Source organism: Lepisma saccharinum, chromosome 17 (assembly GCF_977018435.1).
Source record: "Lepisma saccharinum chromosome 17, izLepSacc3.1, whole genome shotgun sequence".
Classification (NCBI taxonomy): Eukaryota; Metazoa; Arthropoda; class Insecta; order Zygentoma; family Lepismatidae; genus Lepisma; species Lepisma saccharinum.
The window spans coordinates 33,961,193-33,984,072 of NC_139245.1; the positions used below are offsets into that span (position 1 = coordinate 33,961,193).

The 22,880-nt window shown below is 39.6% G+C and overlaps 1 protein-coding gene across 3 annotated transcripts in view; it reads right to left on the reverse strand.

Moving 5' to 3' along the window:
• LOC146001672 (uncharacterized) overlaps window positions 1-22,880 on the reverse strand; it is a 713,225-nt gene that overhangs the window by 658,123 nt on the left and 32,222 nt on the right. The gene's annotated exons all lie outside the window — the stretch shown is intronic.

Consider the following 22,880-nt stretch of genomic DNA (forward strand, 5'->3'; position numbering starts at 1 on the left):
TGGAAATAAAATTTACGAAGATAATGACGTTAGCTACAACATTGACCAAGCTAAAATACATGTAAAAATCTTACAGTAGTTGCAGTTCTGACAGCTACATGGCATGTAGCGGCTCGTGCCTAAAATAACAGGTGAAGAAGTATATTTATAGGCAATGAAAACAAATAGTAAGTGCCAGTGCCCGCCCCCCAATTTTAAAACGTCTTTTTTGTCTTCATCCGTCCATCTGGAAAATGGTGTCTGCAACAAATTACACACTAAGTCATTTACTGGGTTCATTGTAGAAACCACAGCTCAACACATGAACACAACACACGATAGGAAACGCGAAACACACACGCGGAACAAGATCTCGCGAGAACGCGAAGATTTTGCGACAAGCACTGGATGCGATGTTTTCTCCGACGAGAGAACTGCTTCATCTAGAAGGCGACACCCGTTCAAGGCCAACGCTAGGTGACGTCACCGTTGCCATGACAACCGGCTAAGTTTTCCGCAACCTAGCGGTGTTTGCTCTTGGGTTGGGACGAACTCAATACGTGCGTAGCGCCGAGCGGCGTGTTATTTGAGTATTATCGTGTGCGTTCTGCTGGGAAATAGTTTAATTTAACAAGCAAATGAAAAATGTCAATATTAATTTGAAATTTAGGTGAAAACATCTGCACTTGTTGCACTTGGCCAGCCGCCACTGCATACATGCCATACTAGAGTTGTTGACCTTTGTGACGTTCCTTTAGTGTCAAAATTACTACGTCACAGTAATCTACCAATCTCCTTTCGAGATAGGGTTATGAGGTTCTCCTTAAAATTATGAATGTTCTCAATACATGTTGCTAAAATCAAAACGTAATGTCTTTATTTACAATACACATTTTGAAATCTCCGAATTGTGACTGTGGTGATTTAAGGGGTGATGCTCATCATATTATTCTGGAATGTCCAATTCACTCAGAGAAAAGAAAGACCTTATACAAAACATTATCAAAAATTAATGTTCCTTTTCCCATTAATATGACTTCAATGTTGTATGCTCCAGATGTTGGAATTGATATGTTATACTCCCTTTTTTTAGAAAAGCTGATATAAAATTCTAATATATTTTTGTTACTGAATGAGTTAATGTAGTTATATAAAAGTGTATTTAAAAACGTATTTAAACTTTGTGTGTATATTAAAAATGTATCATATGTACACTATCTACCAAAACGTAATTGGGCACCTGTGATGGTGGTTAATTTAGTATCTAATTTGAATCATTTAGTATCATTTAGTGGGACCACTGGTGGTTGTTCTTGGCACAATGAACTCACAGGCATACTGTACAATACTAGACAATGAAATTCTCCCAACCTTGTGGCGTTTTTACGGAATGGACCCCTGTTACTTCCAGGATGACAATGTTAGGTGGCATGTTTTGGAGGCTACTATGCAGTGGTATGCCGACAACAATGTTCACCGATTGGTCTGGCTTGCACAGAGTCCTCATCCCATAGAACACCTTTGGGAGGCATTGGACTGGCGGGTGAGGTCTCGGGAGACGCGGCCAAATTTCATTGTCTAACTGAGTGAGATCTTGCAAGAGGAATGGCGATACATTCCAATGGACGTCCTCCACAAACTAGTCGAGAGCATGCCTGACAGAGTGGCTGCTGTTATAGCAGCAAGAGGTGTCTCCACGAGGTTCTAACAGGGTTCGAACCACCAGACAACCATTTTGTACACGTGCCCAATTACTTTTTGGTAGATAGTGTACTTATAATGCATCTGCCATATATTCAGCTGTAAGTCCAATAAAAACTTTGTTGACGTAATCTCTTACCTTGTACTCAAAATTTATTGATGCTTAGGGTTCCGGGTTCGAATACCGGCTTGGGCATCGGTGTTCTTTTTGAGGGTCATTTCATCATATCGTCACTTATTCTCATCTTAGTAATTAGCCAAATCAATGATGACGTATCACCACCATTAACACAGATAGTTATACAACGCTACTACTATAATTAACGACACGAGCAGAATATCATTACAAAGATCTTTTCAAATTGTGTCTCAATAGCACACTCCTTCTTAACGTTTATATAATTTTGATCCTGTTTGTTGTCTTTGGATACTGTTTCATCATTAGATCTGTCTTGTTGCTGGGTTGTGGATATTTCTAGAAACTTCTTGACACCATCTTTTTTTTCCCTAGTGTCCGAAGACGAGGCCCAACATAATATATGTTCATTTTGGGTCATTGTAGGCCAGAAAAAGGTGGGTTTTACTTGTTCGTTTTTGCCTTTTTCGGCGTTTTTCACTTATTGGTCCTTGTTTATACTTTTTTCAGGTCTTAACGGCTTTTTCTGGCAACTTCACCTTGTTTAGATTACGTTTTTACTGCCCATTCTCAATTCGAATCATCATCAGTTCATCACCTCTTAAACATAGTTTCTGTAGTAAAGAAATAATAAAAAAAGAGAAATAAATATATTTGAACCATCCCTGAAACGAGGGAAAAACATTTTTGGACGACCGAAGCAGATACTGTACAAGGTCCTTTAACCGTAACTTGTCTGGAAGGTTGCGCTGTAAGTGGTAACTTTCTCTTGTTTTGAAGCTTTGAGCACGGTGTATACGGCCAGACAGCACGCGCTGTCTTTGTATTTTTTTAATTCATTAAATATGTAATTAAAACTTAAGTTATTAATTAATTTGGATCCCGCTTATAAGTCTTTTTTTCTGTTTCTAGGCCCTTTTTTTTAAATATTTTTAGGTATTTTTATAGATCTTTTTTTTTTTGGCAATTTGTAGGTCTTCAACTTCCGAGCCCACACACACACACACACACACACACACACACACACACACACACACACACACACACACACACACACACACACGTAAGGGCGATACAACACAAGCTCCATATAGCATTGTTTCTCAACTGCCGGCCCGCGAGAGGTTATCCTAAAGTTTGCAACTTGAAGCCTGAGATGGCAACATCTAGAAATATGGTTTTTAGTTCGAGTACCCACTGCGGTAATTGAAAATGCTTTCACTACAGTCGCGGTGATGGATCAAACCGTATCATCCTTACCATTCCTGAGTAGTTCAGCCGTTCTACAGCTGGCAGAAAAGTTAAGAATGTGTCAACTAAGGTAGGAGGTATTGTACATTGTTCAAAGCTTTGATTGGCGGGAGGAGAAGTAAGTGAGGGAAATGAACTAAGGCTTGGAGCAGGAGAGAGGTTAAGAGTTAGCGGTTTTTGGGAAGGGGTATCAGTTGTTGTTTTGGAGATCAAAAGAAGGGAGTTGAGTTTTGGATCTGGGAAGAAAGGGTTGGTCTTGGCACCAAGTTGGGTGCGTGTCTGTTGGTCAATGTTCAGGAGAACACTCAGTTATTGGACTCGAACGATTTCGGGACCAAGAAGATGTCATTCGGAGTGAACTTATCGTAACCAGTAAAAAAGACTTTCTGTGCGTACGAGGTTAAGGAACACCTATTTGATGACATCTACTGGACGAGACAGGTAATCCCTTTTCATTAATCATGAACGTGTCGGTTCAGTCGTGAAGGTATTATAATCAAATTGTCTGCGTGCCACCTTTTATTCCAGTGTTTGTGTAGATTATGTTAGTTGTACATCCTTCGCATGCTCTACGGAAGCCTAAGCTACTGGTCGGGAAGGAAAGCATCCCATGGTTCGATTCCGGTGCCTTTAAGGTAATGTCGAGGCACCCTGAGTTGGTGCTATTCGTGGTGATAAACCACGCTTAAGAGTGTCATTTTACGTGGTGAAATGCTTGGGCTTCTCATCCATTTCTTTCGGAAATGCGATGAGAAAATAGCAATTTTACGAAACTATCTAACCGGAGCGCGCGTTGCTTGCCTCCTCCAAACTTGCAGGTTGACTGACAAGCACAACGGTCAATTTAGTTTGCGCCGCAATTTTCATTAACAAATACATTGTAGCGGATATATTGTCATTAATTATAATTTCCTGGTGTCCGAAATGGAAATTGCCAATGAAAATCAGCACTTACCAAATCCATTAAACGATATAGGCCAGAGGAAACTAAAGATTCAATTAGATCCAGTTGTTGCCAACTAATTTAAACCAAATTTTATATTATTGCATATGTCTAGACATAATGGAACTAATGCTGTCTATGGTTATGCCATAATTTATTTATTAATACAGTAAAACCTCGTTATTCCGAACTCCGATAAGCCGGACTTTGCTTAATCCGGACAGGCAAAAGGCAAAAAAAAAGCAGAATGCAAGGTTTTAATGTGGCTGGAAGTCAAAAAGAGAACTCCCAAAGAAAAGGCAGTCAACCACTGATGAAATTCTGTTTCCCGCAGACTTTGTACAGTACTGTATAGTGTATTTAGGCCTATGCCCTTTAAATACACCATAATAAACGTACGTTGTTCCTATAAACGGAGTTTTAATGCGATTTCTACTGTTCTTCTAGGTTATTTCAGTTAATCCGGACTTTCGTTAAACCGGCCAACTTATCGCTCCCATTAGTCCGGATTAACGAGGTTATACTGTATTAATTTTCAAAGGTACATATTATTTAACGTACGTAGTTAAAGGAAATTGAAAGCTATTTACGAGTAAAAGTGTTAGGAACTGGGCATCGGCTTGTAAAAAACTAATTTACAAGCTCACGAAGGTTGTGAACCACTGCCATAGAGAATCATACTGGCCGTGGCCGCCGGAGCCTCGTTAGCCTGAGCAACAGTCCACTTTTGTGCCTAATCTTCTCAATTTTCATACAAGCATTCCGCTCTCCTCCTTACTTCTTTTTACTCTAAAGAAAGTTTCTGACCGAAACGACTCTGGGGTTTGACATCGAAGTGACAAGCGACACGGATCACATCCAGTAGCGTAATTAAGATCGCGTGGGCCGCCCTGCAATATTGGCAAATGGGCCCCCTTCTTTGAAGCTTCCTCTTATTCAAGTTCTTAGTCTGATGTTAACACAAGTAAACATAACTGATTCCATCTGACCTCACTTTTTTGAAACTAAATAAACTTACCGTTGGCAGATCTTCGTCACTTTTTCCCGAAGCGTCGTTGTTTCGAGGACATGAACTCCCTTACCACACTCTCAATGTTTATGTTCTGGCTTTCTTCGCTTTCAATGGAGAGTAAAGCTAACGAACTGAGCCTCATCTGCGATATAGTACGAGGTGCATTCAAGTTACACCACCTCCGATTTTTTTTCTCACTAACTAATCACACGAAAACTATAAAACTTGTGTCACTTCTCGACGTAATCTCCCTGCAGCCGTACACATTTTTCACAACGTCGACGCCATGATTCCATGGCCGCTCCGAACGCTTCTTTAGGCGTCTTTTGTGACCACTGGAAAATCGCTGATGCGATAGTAGCACGGCTAGTGAATGTGCGACCGCGGAGAGCGTCTTTCATCGTTGGAAACAGCCAAAAGCCGCTAAGAGCGAGGTCAGGTGAGTAGGAAGCATGAGAAATCACTTCAAAGTTGTTTTCACGAAGAAACTGCTGCGTTACGTTCGCCCGATGCGCTGGGCGTTGTCTTGGTGAAAGAATTCACGTGTAGCATTTTCCGGCCGTTTTTCACGCAATGCTGGAACTTCTTCTTCAACACATCTTCGTAGGATGCACCTGTCACCGTAGTGCCCTTTGGAACGCAATTAGTAAGGATTACGCCATCGCTGTCCCAGAACATGGCCACCATCATTTTTTCAGCACTGGCGCTTACCCGAATTTTTTTTGGTGGCGGTGAATCTGTGGGCTTCCATTCAGCAGACTGGCGATTCGTTTCAGGATTGAAAAACGGCATCCATGTCTCATTCATTGTCACAATCGATGAAAAGAAAGTCCAATTCATGCCGTCATCAAACGCCAACATTGCCTGGCAACATGTCAAGCGCGCAGCCTTGTGGCCGTCCGTCAGCATTCATGGCACCCACCTGGAGGACATTTTCGCATTTTCAGGTCTTCATGCAGGATTGTGTTCACAGATCCCATTGAAATGCCAGCTGGGCCAGTTCCTGTATGGTTGAAAGTTTACGTAATCGTTCCAACATTATGGATCGAAAGCTTAAAAGTTGTTCAGGAAAAGCGAAGGACAGATCATCGGAATAATATTCACAAAGTTGTTCAGTCTTCTCCGCGATGTGCTGTATTAGAAACACGCCCCTTTCCTCCTTATCTACTCGCAGCTGAACTTCGAACAATTGATTCCGTTGCATCAACAATGAACATTTCCTTCTACCACAGTTTTTCTTTTTAAAACAAGGAAAAGAAACTCAAAAGTGAAAGAATGAACATTAGCAAGCATCACATTATTGAATACGGACGAGATTACATGCTAGATTTAATAACGTACAAGGTTACGGGCTGGGCACGGGCCCCCTTTCCCTGGTGGGGACCCTTTGCACTGCGGGCCCGTCAGTTACGGCACTGCTCACATCCTATCTGCGTAAAAGCTTTCACTGCGCATACACTGCCAAGAGACCGAGGCTACAAGAAACTTGATATTGAGAAAAGAGCACCGTGGAAACGACACGTATAGCTCATGGTGTCGCTTTAGTATGAGATGTTTAATTTATTTCTGATTTCTGAAGGTCAGTCTCCAAGTTACACATGTCACTTGTCACATATAGCTTGTCAGCCCGGTCTCAAAGCTCCGTAATGAAATGCTTGGGGATATCAGGAAGAATGGATTGTCACTTCTGACGTGCCTTACATTTTAATATCTCGAACATTGTAACTCTAAATTTCTAAGCACTTGTACGTTTATTGTATATGCTGTAGGAACATATTGCAAATTATACACCTGGGTCATGGACTACGACAAAAGAACAACCATTCCTTACAGCTCAAAACCAATATTGAACTTTTATGAAGTTCCACAAAATCAATAAAATCTGCCACGTCACCTGAATCCTTGTTTTAATATCAACGATTATTACCTTAGCGTGATTCTACAGATGGATCCTTCGCACGTTATCTGTTTACTTTAAGTTACTATAACAACGGAAGATAAAAATAGTAAACCTCTTGACAGAAGTGAAAATTGTTGAACCGCCTGAATTTTCACAGACCAAAACTGGAATATTGCGTTCAATGTTTTAGCTGCTTTTTTCTCTACTTTAAATGAAGTCGAAGCATAGGGTGGATCTAAGGATTAAGCACGAACAGTGAAGTGGGATGGTTCAGAAATATACACTGAGTTGTGAATGTGATTATCAATAATGGAAGACGAATGACAAGTAGGGAGAAGTTGCACTAACAGATGGCAGTAAATGCATTTTTATCGAGTTAGGTCGATGAGAAAAAAGTCTTCAAAAAGGCAGGCAAAATGGTGATAGCAAATATACAGAACTGACTGATTATATAACAAAGTATTGCATAGAGACTTTTACGTAAGGTCTGCGTCATTAAGTTATTAAAATGGTGTAACATTTTACATATACTTTACCTTGCTTCCAAAACTAATATGTTACCGTTACTTTGCTTACTCAAGTAAGGCATTTGCATAAATTTGGTTAAACATGTAACACATTTTCTCTGTTTACAATTGATTGAATTGTTGTTTTAAGTACAGTTTATGCACAGAAAGGCTAATTGGGACTAGACATACAATTTAAAGTGGGATCTGAACCACTGTGCCATGTGCCTTCACCGGGTATCAAACATGAGACTCCTTGATTACAAGCCGACAACGTTACTACTACACCATTGAGGAGATCCTTATTTTGTTTACAAAAGTAACATTTATCTTTACTTCTGTTACAAAAGTAACAAGTTACCTTTACTTTGTTACTAGGCTTCCAAAAGAAATGCATTGCATCCAAAAGTAAGACATTACTTGGCTTATGAAAGTGGAAAGTTGCCTTTACTTTGCTGACAAAAGTAACCAAGTACCTTTAATTTGCTTACAACAGTAACACTTTACCTTTACTTTGCTTACAACAGTAACAAATTGCATTTACATTGCTTACAACAGTAACAAATTGACTTTACATTGCTTACAACAGTAACAAATTGCTTTTACATTGCATACAACAGTAACAAATTTCCTTCACCTTGCTTACAACAGTAACAAATTACTTTTAATTTGCTTCCAACAGTAAAAAATTGCCTTTACTTTGCTTACAACAGTAACAAATTGCCTTTACTTTGCTTACAACAGTACCAAATTGCATTTTCTTTGCTTACAACAGTAACAAATTATCGTTACTTTGCTTCCAAAAGTAAGGCGTCGACTTTACTTTCCTCTCATTTACTCACGTAATTGTGGTAACACGATACTAACGGAAGTACACGACGATACTAACGGAAGTACACGAAAGAGCAACGCTTTCCTAACAGAAGTACCGGAAAAGGAACGCATTTTGTTTCCCTTCAACTCTAAGATAGACCATGATTGACGAGGCAGGTGAAAGATATTGGAAAAGATAGAGTCGAGTGGAAAGGAGTACGAATGTATATAGTTTGTGTCATCCAATCGGCTGTCGAGATCAGGATCGATGGAATATTCATGTGTATGCCATGATTAATATGAAATTCAAACGCCCTCTTCAACAACTTGAGCTTGTTATAGCACGATCAAGCAGAACAGAACAAGAGACTGATAAGTACTCAACGGACATTCTGAAAACACCACAATTTCTTATCATTCATCCATTCGACGATCCTCAGACATTGTAAGAAGAAAATTTAGTTTCAAATTAAGGATGTGGCCTCCAATTGAATTGCGGGATAGGTCTAATGTGGAGAATAACAAGCTGAAAATGGAAGCATCAATGTGTCCCCTTTGAGGAAAGAATCTGCCGGTTTCTTTTATCGCCGTGGAAGGAGATTTCTATGGAAGACCAAGTTTCCGCAAGAACTTTCATCTCCCCATCGATGATCTCGATTGCTTTCCTGGTGTTTTATTGCAAGCGGTGTCAGGATTCCAGCCCAAATGAAGGCGAAATGGGAAATTTCAAGATGATGGAACAAGGTCCATGAACGGCTTGCTCTTGGTGTGCAGTTTCCTTCCCTCTTGAGGATTATTTCCATTGGTTGATTAATTTGGTTTACTTCACTTCGCTTTTTTGCCACTTTTGGCTAACCGAGAGGATGAGGATGAGTGCTGATAAGATAAAATTGATGAAGGAGCACTCGCAAAGAACACCCATGCAGGTTTTCGAACCCGGGATCCCTGTAGTCGAAGCGCGCCACGGAGAGAGAGAGCGTTTATTTGTAATTTTTTCTTACCTACGTAGAAGTTGTCTCTGTTGGCTAATTTCGGACATGAGAATGCTGGTTAGATAAAATTGATGAAGAGACGTTCACAAAACGCACATGCAGAGAGAGAGAGAGAGAGAGAGAGAGAGAGAGAGAGAGAGAGAGAGAGAGAGAGAGTAAGAGGTGAGAAGGAGATGGAGAGAGAGTGATATAGAGAAAGCGAGGGTGATGATAAAGGGCAAAGAGAGAGATTGGAGTGAAGGTAATTAAGAATGAGGGAGAAAAGAACAAGGAGTAAACAGAAAGAACGAAAGAGAGAGGGGGAGGTAGAACAATAGAGATCAGGAAGGACGAATGGAAGAGGAAGAAAGAGAGGCATAGAGAATGACAGGATATAGAAAACAGTTGAAGAAAGTAAGAAATTATGTACAAATAGTTGAATAAAGAGAGTAAGAAGAATATAGAACAGTTGAAGAGAGAGAGAAAGGAAACAAGAAAAAGAAGCATAGCAAGACAGATATATAGAGACAAAAATATAGAAGCTGTGGAAGAAAGAGAGAAACAGATGAAGAAAGAAAAACAGAGGGGTAGAGTGGAGAGACAACAAAGAATAAGAGGGAGCAGGAAAGAAAGGAATATCCAAAAGGTGGAAAAGGACAGAGATATGAGAGAGCGAGTTTATGACTGCTGAAGCCGAACTACAGTAAATGGCGGAACGTGTACACATACATAGGTCACACACTTTTATGTAAAAAATACTATTTGAGGTTTTATTTATCAACATAATCTCCACTAGCATTGATACAGTTATTCCACTGACCAAAACTTGCTGCATAAAAGTCTTTGGGCTGCTGTCTCAGCCACAGTCGCACCTCACGTTCAACACCTTCATCCAAGGAATATAGAGATTAGGTAAAGCCATCCGAAGATTGCCGATCTTGCACGAACGCGTGACGTCACCGGAGAAGCAGTGAGCTCGGCTGAAGCAGACGTCCCCTAGCATTTATATGGGAGATTCAGAGATCGAAAGTATATTATTCCTTTTAGGAGGGGAAAAATAATAATTGACATCCTCAAAGATGGTATTGAGGCATCCTTTTAATGATTAGTAACATAATTGAAAACGCGCTACTTTTAAAAGGGGGCAAAGTACATGTGAAAAAATGTATTTTGAAAATCCATATTCCTGAAACTTTCTGACCGATGCGCTACAATGAAAGTTGCGTGTTCTCCTTTAGAATTTCGTCATTTTACAAATCGTAATATAATTTTAACAAAAACGTGGCATGCTAAAGAAGAATTAAAGAGTTTGAAAAAATAATTGATTAATAGACTTAGTTTATTTTACTTCGCTTATCTGTCACATATGGCTAATCGCAAAGATGAGGATGCGTGATGATATGATGAAATTGATGAAAGGAAAGTAGACCCATGCCCGGGCGGGGATTCGAACCTGGGGGCCCTTGGCATCGTAAAGCGTTGTGCTAACCACTTCGCCGCGGAGGTCAGCATTACAAGGAAATAAACAGAAATTGGCATCTATGTTTTAATATGCGAGAAACATTTGCGAGGAGGTTATTGAAGTGACAAATAATTATTACAAGATGTTGTGATGAAAATTATTAATATATTTGAAATATCGAGAGTTGACCTTGCAGTCTCTAAATGTACTTTTAGGGTTACGCAAAACCTTTACTCAAAATTGATAGTGTAAATTTATAAGCTATTAAAATTTAAAACTTATTCCTGTTCGAAAAGAGAAACTGCCAAGTCAAATTAATATTTCGTAGAAATACATATATTTGTCTTTCATGAGGCCAAGAGAGTATTTGGAGGGGACGCTGGCTTGGGAAGGCTATAGCCCCGGATCTCGATCTGCAAAGGGGCTTCCAGTGGGAAAACATTCCTATGAAATAGTCCAGAAGGAGGGGCGAAATGATTTTTTTTAAATGGCTCAAGAATACAAAGACATAAGTGGATATTTGACAAGCTTAGTCTAAAACTTACAACTGAAGTCGTACGTGTGTGTGTGGGGGGGGGGGGGCTCGTACGTGAGGTAACACAGTGGAATATGATTCACAATACTAAAATTAAAATAAATATGTGGGAACAATAGAAATCAAAATGTGTTGTAGCTAGTGACAGCGCAATAGTAAGGATGGAGGGGTAAATCATATTTTCCCGGGGCAATCATTTTTATTATTCCGTTAACATACGACACAAAAATGCATATTTTGGCTAAAAGAACATTCATTCATTTATTTATTTTGTCGTTTTACTGGGGGCAGATAAGAGAGAGAGAGAGAGAGAGAAATTGTCGAACGAGAATTGGGGGGCGTTCCTGCCTCCCCCCCCGTAGTGTGGTCACTGCCTATGGCTATGCTGGAGAAGAATGCACCAATTAATACGCTATTAAATAAAACAGATACTTTTAAAACTTTTAATCAAATTATTTGTGAACTATGATTTAAATTTAGAGAGAGCACATACCTGTTTAATTTAATTTGGATGGGTTAACTTCTGAAGCCTGCCATTTCCGAACCTTCTTCTGGTGTAACTACACTGCCCTTTGAGCCGTAGCTGCTGCGTAGCGTAGCGCCAAAGAAAAGACAGAAGAGAAACGTGGAGAGTGCAGTGATATTTTACGGTAAGCAGCAGGCACGTATCCAGGGATTCCTTTCGGGGGGAGGCTGAACACCATTTTTTAAAGGAATATCACAATTGTATGTTTAAAGCCAATGGTGGCAATTGGGTTCCAAAATGTTGGGGGGGGGGGGAGGGACAAGGAGACAAGCATTAAGAGGCCATAGTGTGATAGTGTGGAGGCAAAAGACTGGGGAGCAACTATCTCCTAAATCGTCGCCACTGTTTAAGGCTGTCATTTTAATCAAAACGTGAAATCGGGACATTTTCTACCACTCAACTCCTCTGTTTCCATGCATTAATATTGTGTGCCGGAACCATCTCAGTATGTATGTTTGTCCATTTCTTCTCATCAGGCATCAAAACATCTATGTACCAGAAGTGTTTTTTACGAAGGTGTTACACATGCACGGAATGCACAATCCACTCGACAACGCAAGATTCAAACTGTGTGCAGGGAACTGGAATCAGACAGTTCACGAATATTTCTCTCTCATTCGAGCCTGAACACCACTAATGTGTCTTGTCCTCCCATGTTTGCAGCTCTTATGAAAGCCGAAACCCACCAAATTGTTCATAATTAAGGCCTAAGCACTCGCAAGTGTCCAAAATTGTCTGTTGAGTGTGTGTCGAACCCAGTAGCCTTAAACAAAAGTATTTTTTTATGCCATGAAATTCTCGGACTGCATACACAAAATTTGGTCCTGGCACAACCAAATCATCACTCAAAACTTTGATTTTCAGTTGATCTGTGCAGCTTATTTCTTTTTTAATAAATCGCTCCAATGCCCAGCCCGATACTGCCGAAATATTCACTTTAGAGAGAGAGACCTTCGATCTCTTCGTCTTTCGACCCGAACTACTCGTAGCACTACTCGAAGTTCCGCTGTCGTCGATGTCTTTAGCTTTGGGACCGAACTGGAACTAGTGGTAGACTTCGTTACTTAGTCCATTTCATTTTCGAATCACTAGATCTTATAAAGCAACCAATGGACACTGACTGATCACTAATCGACTGTATGAATTGTCACACTAACCTCTGAAGTCTCCACCTATTCTGTTGTACAGATCAACCGGGAAATTGAAGCCGCGTGTTAATATCCTCATTATATTCTAGAAATCTTCGCAAATATCACGATTCGTAAATATTGCCAGTAGTTCGACTCCTTCTCTTTTTCAAGAACTTTCCCTCTCGCGCTTTCCAGAGATTAGAAAATTACAATGAATCCGAATCGCCCTACCTGCGGCGCTACCTTTGTTGTGCAGCTTCCAAATGCTGACAAGTCTCTTCTACATAGTGTTCAAGTTCGCTACGACAACACCGAAAGCGTAAGAAAAGTTTACGTGCAATATTATCAACAACAGGGTTATAGAACATTCTCCGTCTTGCCTTGATAAGTATTTCTCTCCTAAAATTATCGTCACATTATTCAAGAAGACAAAAACCTAATTTTATCTAGTGTAAAATGAAAACTTTCCTGGTGGGGGGAGTCCACGAGTTACGATCCCCACCTTGGATACGCGCTATAAACAATAACAGGGTCCGTAGAACATTCTCCGTCTTGCCTCGATAATTATTTATCTCCTTAAATTATCATCACATTATTGAAGAAGACAAAAACCTAATTTTATCTCATGTAAACTGAAAAAATTCCTGGGGGAAAGGGCTCGAGACACCTGATGCCCACCTTGGATACGCACTATTAACAATAACAGGGTTATAGAACATTCTCCGTCTTGTCTCGATAATTATTCCTCTCCTTAAATTATCGTCACATTATTCAAGAAGTCAAAAACCTAATTTTATCAGTGTAAACTGAAAAATTTCCTTGGGGAGCCGGGAGGGGGGGGGGCTCGAACCACCTGATCCCTACCTTGGATACGCGTATTAACAATAACAGGCTTATAGAACATTCTCCGTTTTGCCTAGATAATTATCTCTCTCAAATTATCACTATATTATTCAAAAAGCCAAAAACCTAATTTTATCTAGCGTAAACTGAAAATTTTATGAAGGGGGGCTTGAGCCCCCTAATTCCCACCTTGGATACGAGCTGTTACCAATAACGGGGTTATAGAATATTCTCCGTCTTGCCTCGAAAATTATTTGTCTCCCTAAATTAACGTCACATTATTTTATTTGACACCACAAGAAACAAAAAAATCTCATTTTATCTAGTGTAAACCCAAAACTTTCGGGGGGGGGCTTGAGCCCCCTAAGCCCCCCCTTGGATACGTGCCTGGGAAGCAGTCACGTTTATTACACCCTTACATTTACATACAATATTATAAAGTTCTGCTTTTAGATCTCGCACAAAGCCTTTTTCACAAAAATGGGCAATCTCGCATTTTTTTTATATCAATCAAGCTGTGATATTTTAGATTTCTTCCGTTAGTTTTCTGATAATAGTTTTCACAGCTTTTCATAGCATTTAGGCATGATTTCAGTTGACAAGAACAAAATAATCTTATTTCAAAACATAGAGCAAAAATAAATCCAACGCGCTTAAGTTAAAACACCCTTATATTGGAAGCCTGGAGGGAACAAAACAGGGGTTCCTTCGTAACACGATTTCTTGAAAACCATTTTACACATTTGAATCAACTTTGTGATAAATTGATTAGAAAGGATGAATCTTAACAGTAAAAGTTGTAACTTTTCCCTTGCTACTATATTTTAGAAGATATTCGTTGTCAAATTTCTCAATATTTGCATAAGGAACCAGCCTTTTCCGTGCCGAGTGTTTCGATGGTGACGTCATGCATCCACGGACAACTGCGCATACGATCTGCGCCGCCGAACGAGCACCCCCTGACCTTCATCATCCGCGAAACGTTTGCCGCCATCTTCAACATCCGCGAAACGTTTACCGCCATTGTACGTGTGCTTTTAGGAAATCCAGATCCAAAAGATAATGCACTATGCTGTAGGCTAAACAATGAGAACATCCTATTGCAGTGGCTATGTTTTCTATCGTTACTCTACTGTCAGCTCGAATCATCTCCTCCACCCACCATCCCCAGGTACTCCTCCAGTATGGTCGCCATTTTTAAACTGAGCTTCCCATGCCTTGGTCTGCTGTCTAGCGATTTCTAACTGAATATCATCAAGCTGGATAGTGCTGCCACCTAATGACGCCTTTAGAAACTACAATCTTCCCATATCAGTTTATGACCTATTTATTGACTTCCCCTCGTAGAAAAACGTCTTAGCATCTTTCTAACAGCATGCTCCACTTTGAAATTAAGTACAGCGTATAACGTGCCAACCCTTATAAATACGTAAGCTCACCCACTTGGGAGAGAAATTCCTCAAGCAATAGCACCGAGTCAATAACATACCTCCACGTGTACAACGCTCTCATCTAAGCACTTGGAAACAAGAAAACATTCTATAACAGCTTCATAATATACTATGCAAGACAGGACAAACAAAATACAGTTTCCTGGGAAACACGTGAGCATCATAAATTTGTTTACGCGTCTCTCACAAACAGACGCCATCGCCCGAAGCAGCCAGATGCACCTATCAACGTGAGTTATTGATGAATGCCGAGAACTAATGCGTTTATGTGCGCTAGGTAAGCATGATAATGATTCATGTTCGGCGCATGGCAATAAAAAAAGGGGTTGTTCGCTGAACTCTGAGTATTGCGTTCGGAGTCTAATCACTAATTAAAGTGCGAAATCACTTACAAGCACTAACCAAACACGATCGCACGATTTGCAAAATGATCATTATGGCTTCTCTTGTTTAGGCGAGCGTTTGGATAATGATCCTTGTTCATCAATTTCCACTCTGATCGTCGAGGTAGATATAGCAAAGGGCTTTCTCGTGAGCGCTCTCGCTTCTGGTGCGGAGGTTTCGGGTTCGATCCCTGGTGGGAGCTGCGTTGCAGCAGGGGCGTATTTACACACTTGACTCCCCATGAGTCAGAAGAAACTCTGGCGCCCCTTACTTCCAAATGAATCGAGTGTACTACAAACGAACTACATCAATAATAATAACAAAAACAACAATACATGCATATTGATTGATTTGCTTTATTTTACATAGCTTTGTGCTACTTTTGGCTAATTGCGAAGATGGCGGATGAGTGACGATATGATGAAACTGATTAATGGACACTCACAAATATCCCATGGCCAGGCCGGGATTCGAACCCGGGACCCCTACAGCTCTTGTCTGTTCTTACGGTGGGTGGCGTACATGATGACAAGGGAAGTGGGGGTGCAGGGAATACGTCGCAGACCAACTAAATAGAGGTGGCGCCGAGAGTTACGACGTCGCGAGAGGAGGTGCTGCGCGCACCTCGTTCTAGAGGCTACTGTGTTTCTCATCGCGCTGGATTGGTCACTTCCCCGCTCCCCACTTCCGTTTCCAACAAGTAGGCCACCCGCCGTAAGAACAGTAGTTGCTGTAGGCGATTCTACGATAATTATTTCACCTTAACATCCAGAGAAGACACATGGCTGGAAAGAGCGTTGCCAAATCTAGCTTTTTCACACGTTACAAGTTTCAACTTAAAAATTTAAGTGTCGGAAAGTAACTGTTCGTAACATTACTTCTATTGCAAAAAGTAACTATGTTACAGTAACAGTACTTACTTTTAAAATTAGCTAGTTCAGTTAACATTTCACAAAACGTTAACTAGTTAGTACATCTGAACACTGCAAGAGGAACACTTGACATACTTAATTCCAAAAGCACAGTGGAGTCCAATAGAGTGACGCCAAAGCAGACGACGCGCTGGGACTGAGTCTAAACAAATAAAAACGTACTTTTCTTCCTATCAAATCAATGCTATTTTCGTTCGGAAGGGGTAGCTTTAATTATTGTGACAGCAGTTAAGAAACAAAATTGTGATGTGCATCGTACATCAATGTAAAGATGAGATTTCAGAGAATATGTCTATATATAACATATACCTTACAGATGAGAATGCAAAGAATAAATGGAGTAAGAAATCGAGTAAAGCGGATGATCCAAAAGAAATCTCAGCCAATGGGCGTCGTCGTTCAATCGCCTGAGGCTGCATGGTTTCCCATCATCCATAGCGGCAGCGTGACGGACTTGAGATCGGGTGAGCTTCGGGTCGGCTTCGGCTGTGCTCGGAAGTGGAATGTTTTGAAAATGCATGATTTTCTTTCTCCGGTTATTCTTTCCCAAATCCTCTGTAAGGTATGTGTGATATACAGTCGTGTTGTCCGAAATCTCATCTTTTCATTGATGTACGATACGCACTATCATTTTGTTTCATAACTGCTGTCACAATAGCGAAAGCTACCCCTTCCAAAGGAAAATAGCATTGAATTGGATAGGAGGAAAACACGTTTTTCTCGATGTGTAGGCTCAAATCTTGGTTTGTCGTCTGCTGTGACGTCACCACTAATGGAGTCCAGCACGCACTGTAGCATGATTAGAAACAATAACGCAAGGGCATTATAGAACCTCTCGTGGACTCCACATTGTGATGAATTCTAACTAGCTAGATGGAGAATGCCAACGAGAATTCCTAGAATGCCAGTCCCATTAATGATGTGGTTATGATAATATTACAATATTTCTAAATAAGCCACACACTGCACACAACATTCCGTGAAGGGAATGTGGAGGAAGAGCCCCACACTCAACATCTCAGGCATTTGTGGAGGTGTTGTGGTCAGCACCACACTCCGGCCGTCTTTATCCTCCAAATGTGCCCTCGGGTACCGATTTACTACAGGCTGGATGAACCCCAGAGCCGAAACATACTGTTGGCAAGGTTCCCACCCGAAATCACACACCCCGGGAATCGAACCCGGATCTCCCGCGTGACAGTCGTACCGATTGGATCACCCCTATATACTTACACATAAAAAAATATTATCTCAATCTTGCTCCCCCTAAAGTCTACTCTACTGTGGGATAAGCATACTGCGATTGTTTAAAAGAGAAGCTCAAGTTTCTTTACGATAAGAATATGGTCCATATTGCATGCATTTTTAATCTAAACTTTTAAATAGTTTCTCTTGTAAATGTGAAAGTTTGAGGATGGGTAGCTAACGGATGCAATATTTCTCGTATACTTGAAATGAAAGGACATGATATTTCATTATCTTTTCGAAAGGAAAGAGGTCCTTTAATTAAAACATAAAACACATGTGTGCCTATCGGTGGAGTGGGGTGATGTTCTCCGAACAATGAGCCGACCTGCGTGATAAAGTGGTTAGGACAGCGCGCTTCGTCAGTATTATCATATCACTCATCCTCATCTTCGCGATTAGCCAAAAGTGGCAGAAAAGCGAACTAGATTAAACCAATCTAAACTGTAGAACAATTCTAGTAATAACCTCATCATTGGCCAATGCCTGCTGAACCACCTCAACTTCCCGAAAAATGGAGTAATACGCTGCAAAGGCGTAGCATGTAGACCTTTCACAATCGACTGACTTCCAGTCTCACAAGGAGAATGCCAAGTGTTACACTTCATCACAGGCAGTTTTTTACACTCTCATCACAAAACTGGAAACACCCACGAGGGCCTCCCCGATGGCGCAGGGGTAGCGTCTTCGCCTTGTAATCAAGAGGTCCCGGTGGAGGCACATAGTGGTTCGGATCCCACTTTAAACTGTAGGTCCAGTCCCGATTAACCTTACTGTGCATAAAGTAGACTCAAAACACCAAATCAATCAATCGTGGAAACACCCACTGGCGTACGCAGAGGGTGGGGGCTGAAGGGGCTACAGCCCCACCGAAATTTTTACAAAATAAGAAAATTAAAATAAAGACAGAAATGGAAAAGAAAAGAAAACTTAAAATGGTTACCGATAACCATTTTTGTCTTAGAATAACTTTTAAAACGAAGGTTTAAAATTGTAATTGGAGCTCACATATCATTAAAATAAACAGCAACAACGGGGTATCGCCTACATTGATTTACGGCGATGCATTCTATGATCCAAGCAAATATTTAATTTCACTCTGAACAGTAAGATTCATGGCACTGAACCCGCGTTCACATTCAGCTGTAGATATTAATACAATTTCGATTGAATTCAGGTAATCTTTCAGTGAGGTTGAAATGTGTTTCGGATTTTCTTTGTAGATGTAGTGACGCATACATGCTTTCGCTTACATTAACGTTCACCTGACTTGTCACCGTAAAACACACGTTCACAATAATCCAAATGTGTGTGCATTTAATATACCAGCTATTCTTATTGTCCACAAGTGGCGCAACCACAGGGGGTGGTATTACCCCCCCCCCCCTAACCTTCGAAATCATCAATTCTAGGGGCCAAACATAGACGGCCAAGGGCACCTGCAGGGGGCACAGAGAAGCAATTACCCCCCTTGATTTCAAATTATATGCAAATAAAAATATATTTTGTAAAATTCTCTTGCTCGCTTTGCTAGCATTGCCTTCTTTTCTCAGTCTCGTCAAGTTCAGAGCCGTAGCTAGGAGGCGTCGGGAGTCGGCCATGAATGCCGAGCGATCTAAATTTATTTGCGTCCTATTAAATCAATATTGTTTTCAATTGCAAAAATTGGATAAAAAAAATTGAGTTCCTTTCTGTAATGTAATGTATTTAAATAATATGTGTTGTATTGATTACACTTTAAATACGTACGTGACTTAGTGTTCGCATGTGTATTTTCTTATTTTGTGTCGCTCCATATTGCATATGTGTAAAACATATGTTGTACTTGAAAGTTATACATGTTATATGTACAAAAATAATTATCTTCGGAATGCATTTATCATTCATTTTCTGCCATTCAAAAATACAGTTTGTGTGCTTGTTTTCCATTATTAGCTAATGTGAAATTGACGGTGTTGAAAAAATATTTCAAACCTTGATACTACCACTAGTAATAATAATAATAATAATAATAATAATGCCATTATTGTTATTATTATTATTATTTGTACATTTATCTTGGTACTTCCCCCCCTAGACGAAAATTCGTGGTTGCGCTTCTGTGTCCACCAAAATTTGAAAAAAAATGCGTTCGAACGTATTGTTTTCCTACAATTCCTGACGTACCATCCTCCTACACGGTGAATCAATCGTTTCCAATGTTTCAAGAGTATAGTGATGTAAATTTCTTGTTTTTCTCTAAGAAGTGAAGGATTTCGATTTAGCATATGCAATGATAGTACTTTCAGTACTTGTAGAAAGACTTAAAATATATTAAAATCCATTATAAATAACTGCCTTACTAATCCTTGAAACTTGAACTTCCCACGAGTCGATCTCAACTTCTTTTTTCATAGACACAACCACAAAACGCTACAGATGTTAACAAACTTTCAAAAAAGGATTAAACGACGAAGTGACTCAACATACATGAGAAACACAGACCAGTTTTAACATTCGATACAAAAATACTTGTGAAACACCAGAAGTTCGAAAAAAAATCGAACACACGGCATCTAAAATTGCACCCTGCATTAAAATTAATAGATGTATGCTTATTCGCTACTTTATTCTAAAAAATAAAATGTATTTATGTAAACTTTCCATTAGAAAACAGGAAATCCGTGAGTGCCTTTCTAAAACTATTCAAAAATGGAATTCTCCATGTCCCCCACATTATACTATTTATATATTACACATACATAAATACGCACATAGAGGACGAATTTTGTACACCAACAGCGTAAACATTCTTCCAGTGCCCACACAACAAGATACAGTCACATATTGGAGCGTGACGCTGACTACCAGAGAGAAATGGCCTATAAGGTATCTGACCGTAGCGCTGAGTGCTTTGATTACATGTGTTTTACAACGACATCTTTTACCATTATTTGATAATAGGTTTACAATAAGCTAGACATTACATTTCACCGTGTAGGTTTACGCTAGGGATTTTTTTAATTGTAAGCATCGTTGGTGCCAATACATGACGTAAGCGTGACATGTGATCATTTGACCTCCAATGAGACGACAGGAGGATACTGGTCTTTTTATTACGAATACAAGAAGCGTTTCCTCTGTACTTAAAACCCAAGCAACAAGAAAGCCATATCCGTGCGTCAAGTTTAAAAATTCAAAAAAGTGATCATAAATTCAAGATATTGCAGGTTGGAGCATGTCATGAAAAAGGAATGACCTTAGAATTCGTCTCTCCCCCCTTGACTTCCTGAAAAATTCAAAAGACGATATCGTGCGCAATCCGAGACTCAGGTTTGAATTTCCTCCTCTTTGGCGAAGTTATCTAATATATGACGAAATCTGCGAGACACGTTTCCGCATACAAGGTGCCTACTTAGCAAACTCGGCAACAGTTTTCGAAACCCTTTCTCTGATTTTGTCGTATCATGCAAGCGCAAGCGTTTGAATCAGAAATTAATGGCGTTGAAGAATCTGTCCCAAAGATGGCTCTTGAAAAGTAGCGCCAAACTTTGGGTTGAACTAGGAGATTTGTTTTGTAATTTATATGTCATAAGTAGACTGCGAATTAGTTTTAAAATTTCCTTTTTTAACCTTGGCCAGAAAATATAAGATTTTTACTTTTAAAAACCATTTCAGGCTGTTTCTGAGTGGAATCCATGGATTTAATAGTGGCTGTCTTTGTATAATTTATTCGCATATGCCTATTTATACATGAAGAATCTACATATTCACCACTATTTTTGTGCCTAATTTATATTTTTCGATACTTTTTGTAGTGCCTATTTTGAGTAGATATCCTCATCCTGGTTATAACTCCTGAGCATTTTTTAAGTGATTGAATTAGGTAATTTCGCTTCGCGTTTCTGCAACTTTTGATTAATTACGAAGATAAGAATAAATGGTTATAATATTAAATAAATGAAGGAACAATGACAAATAATATAGACAGCACACTACACAAGTCCCATAGAGAATTATACTGGCCCTGGGTCCACACGCCAGAGCCTCGTTACTCAGTCCAGAGCGTACTGAACTTTTTCCTCATAACGACATGAGCACAAATACTATAAATCATATAGGGCATCTGACAAGTATCATATTGGAGATGTAACATATTATTATGAAGTAATTTTGATATTAAGTTAGTAATTACGAGGCAGAAACATTGCATAAGTAGATAGGAACGTGTTTTACACGTAAGTGAATCAATTGGGATGCCTTTGTTAGGGCATTTTTTGCATTTTTTTTTCCTCTTTTTACTCTTCTTGGAGTAAAGGTCATTTTGTAAACTTTTTAAACCGTTTAGGTCATTTTTAGGCCTTTTAAAAGTCATCTTATGCATTTGTCTACATTTTTGTGAAACAAGGGGCATTTTACATGCTTGTAACCCTTTGAAGGAGATAGGTTCCCGACTCTCGTCTCATTGCCTTCAGCGCAGTTCTGAACGACTGTGTTTGAAGAAACAAAGAAATTCTGTGCAGTATTGTTGATGCAAGCTGTTGTGTAACAATTCAGCTCAAACAATGTGATATCCCCCTCTATCAGTAAATACATTGTCGCCAGACGGATTATTGGTAAAAAAAAAACAAGGGGTACAAAGTTTTGTGCTCTGTATCGGAAATTTTGTCAGGGAAGCAATTTGCACTCTATGGAATTGAAAGTGACTTAACAGCAAGTGATATTGTTCATTTCAAGTACGCTCATCTTGTGTCGGTGGAACTCGAGAGAAGTTTTTCAATGTACAAGGCGCTCTTGTCCAAAAACCGACAATCTTTCACTTTTTAAAATGTGAATATGATTTTCGTTCTGTACTGCAACTCAGTACCTAAAGTGTAAAAGATGACAAGAAGTGAACTTTCTTAAATGTACTACCAATGAACATGTGATAGATACTGTAACGTTAATTTGTAATTTGAATTTCTCTTGGTAGTTTATAATTTCTTTTTTTACAAATCTTTCAGAATTTTTAGGTAATTTTTCTAAGTTTATAGGGCATTTTCTTGCATGTATTAGGTCATAAATGCATTTTTTAAAGGTCATTTTTTGGCAATTTTAAGGTCATCAACATCCTAGCTCTAGTAATTACGTTGCCAGAATTATTTAACAATGAAACCTTTGTGACTTGTGTGTATGGATTTT